The following is a 3,624-nucleotide window of genomic DNA, read 5'->3' as shown; positions in this document are numbered from 1 at the left end:
GCAGCGTTTTGAAATATGCCCGATGTGTTGATTGAAATATGGAAATACGGTTTTGTATTTGGTGCCTTGGTACAAATATTTACTATATGATTGCCGCCAATTATCGACCAACTATCGCTAACGAGCGTTAAATTTTCAGATGATTCAAGAATATCTTCCAATTTAGCGGAGCATTCTGCGCACTTTTTATCAAGAAGCAAACCTGACAGCGTTTTCGCGCACGTTATTGATGATGCATACAATGGATTTAGTGTTTTGATCAAATCCTTAAAAGTTTCAGATTCAACAGATTGGAAAAAGAAATTTGCTAATTTCATATCGATTTCTTTAATGTTGATTTAACTGGAATTAAAAGTTATCTTTTAGTTCCACATTTAAAACTGATGATTTCTTTGTTTCAAAAGTACATTAGTTAAAAGTTTCATAAAAAATAGAATTAAAATTTTCAGTGATTCGGTTTTCAATGATATAAAAAAATTGAAATAGAAGTATGCGCATAAGTATGCGCATAATTATGCGAATATATGAGCACAGTTTATTGACGAATATTCGCGCATACAAATTTTTCCGAACCCTAGTGGTCTATAATTTATCATTAATTAATTCAATATAAGTTTATAGGTAAAAAAATTAAACTTTATAAGGAACATTTCTGTTTTTTTAATGAGAAAACAGTTTACACCATCTATTTTAGGAATGTACTAAAACGACCTTTTAAATATAGGTGTAGATGTTGAATTTCTGTATATAAATTTTGGTTCATGTCTTCTGGGTAGTCCACCGGATTATTAACACAAAGCCTCAGCTTATTTTATTGATTCTTGTATTTATTAAAAATGCATTTTTTTTTTATTTCATAACGCATTAGAATTTTTATTCCAAACTTGTAATTAACCTATTGATGATTTAAAATAAAAAATTTGTCTTAACCATTTCACGTGGACTCAACTGAGGTTCTTCTGAATGATTTTCATATTCAAGCTCTATCCTTTTTTAGCGTCTCTTTATTAAAGAGTTTGTGTCTGGTAACATTAATATAAGATCTTGTTCTATCAATATCGAATGTGTTTATTAATCCGAGAGGATATTCTTCAAAAGACGAACAAAGTTCAAAACATATATCCAGAGTAACAATTGCACTTAACAATGATTCGCAAACAGCATATGTTCTTAGTAAAATTTGATTGCTAATTTAAATCTTTCCAATTTGATAGTAAACTTCTTCCTGAATCTCTTGCTTAAATTTTCAAAATTTCTCTCTCATCGATTGTAAATAACACTTTTATTTATTTGTCATCCCTTTGGTGAACTCCATCGAGTATTCAATAGTAAACTCTATAAACTACTTGCAATTTGTTCCAAAACGCTCTACAACTTTTAATATGTAGAGAAAAAAATGTTGTAAAATTTGATTTCTTTATTGTAACATCTACAGCAGACTCTCCTACTAAGTTAAGAGTAAGCAGGTTATTGAACTCAAAAGTTCTAGGTTCATGCCTTTAATATTTTGGTCATGTTATTTAAGTTATCATGTCTTGAGGCTTTTGCAGTAGCTGATTTCAAAATTTAATCTTACTTCCAAAAATTCCAAAGTTAGATTTGCTAAACTTTTCCCTACATGTTTACTGCTGTCGATGTAGTTAAGAAATCTTTCAATTTTAGAAGTTTGATCGATGTACGTCAAGATTTCAATACTACATTTGAATATTAGGAGCATTCGAAAAAATTTTGAGAAATTTAAACATTTTTTATTTAGCACCAAACTTAGTTTTCTAATTATTTGCCTTACAGAAACATGTCGGGATAAGAGAGTTGAAAATGAAATTTTCAACTTGATAATTTTAAGGTTGTCCATCAAGTTAGAGGCTCTGAAAGAACAGGCGGAGGAGTGTGCGTATTTGTGCATAACTCGTTAACTTTTAAATTACGCATGGACCTTTGTTTGGTGACTAATGATTGTGAATCTTTAACGATTGAGGTTATAAATAAAATCCACAAAAATGTAATTCTGAATGTTATATATAGACCACCATCTGGCAATATAAAAATGTTTCTTAAACAATTTAAAAGTTTAATTACAAACAAAGACATTTGTGGGAAATGCACATACTTTGTGGGAGATTTTAATTTGAACGTACTGAAACATGACGCAAATAAAAAGGTTAGAAGTTTCTACAATATTGTATACTAAAGTAGTTTTATTCCAACTTAATAAACCTGCTAGAACTACAAAAGATAGCTCCACTTCAATAGATCAAATTATAACTAACAATTTCTATAACATAAAAATTAAAACTGGAATACTTGTAACAGACATTTCAGACCATTTTCCGGTTTTTATAATACCAACAAAACAAAAAATCAATCAAATTTCTGAAAAAGTAAAAATTACTAAACGAAAAATTAATGACGCTTCCATTGTTCATTTTAAAAGCCTTTTATCTTCCACAGATTGGGGACCGGTCCTGAATACTTCAAATGTTAATATTGCTTATAACAGTTTTAATCAGAATTTCAAAACAACTATAATGAAGCATATACTTCATAATTTTTATAATTTTTGTAATTTTTGGAAATATTTCCAAAAATTATAAAAATTATTGAAAAAAAAAACATTTCAAAATCCGTGGATAACACCGGGTATCATAAAATCATCAAGAAAATAACAACGCCTCTATGAAAAATTTATTAAAAAAAGAACCTTTGAAAATGAGTCGAATCATAAAAACTACAAACGACTTTTTGAATCAATTATAAAGTCCTCAAAAAAATCTTACTATACTAACCAGTTAATAAAATTTAAAAACAATTCAAAAAAAACATGACGTTTAATAAATGACGTAATTGGTAAAGAAAGTATAAATTGTAACAGTCTTCCGAAAAAACTCATTATAAATAACTGCGAAATTGTTAATGAATCTTTAATTACTCAATCGTTTAATCATGCATTTGTTAATTCAGGCGTAAATTTAGCATCAAAAAGTAAACTTAATAAATCTAATTTTAAATCATACCTAACCGCTAATAATACCATAATGGAAAATAATAAACAAGGAATCTTTCCTGATAAACTTAAACTTGTAAGGGTGGTACCAGTCTTTAAATCTCGAGATGATACCAGCATTTCCAATTACAGACTAATCTCAATACTGCCATGCCTTTCAATACTATTAGCATACATTATGTATCATAGACTATTTACCTTTCTGGAAAATAACAATATTCTTTATAACAAACAATTTGGATTTAAAAAAAATCACTTCACAGATCAAGCAATTATTCACCTTGTTCAAAATATTTTTCAGGCATTTAATAAAAATAAATATACTCTAGGTGTATTTTTTGATCTTAGCAAAGCGTATGACACTTTTGCTCATTATACTCTATTAAATAAACTAGAAAATTTCGGGATTAAGCACTCATATTTTAAATGGTTTCAATGCTATTTGTCAAATAGGTCACAAAACATTTCATTTAGCTGCGGAAAAACTGATAATATGAATATAAAATGTGGTGTTCCACAAGGGTCAATTTTAGGACCACTCTTATTTTTAATTTATATTAATGATTTAAGCAAATCTTGTAAGCTACTAGATACTATTTTGTTAGCAGATGATACAAATT

Source organism: Hydra vulgaris, chromosome 14, assembly GCF_038396675.1.
Source record: "Hydra vulgaris chromosome 14, alternate assembly HydraT2T_AEP".
NCBI classification, from domain to species: domain Eukaryota; kingdom Metazoa; phylum Cnidaria; class Hydrozoa; order Anthoathecata; family Hydridae; genus Hydra; species Hydra vulgaris.
This window is presented reverse-complemented; position numbering follows the sequence as displayed.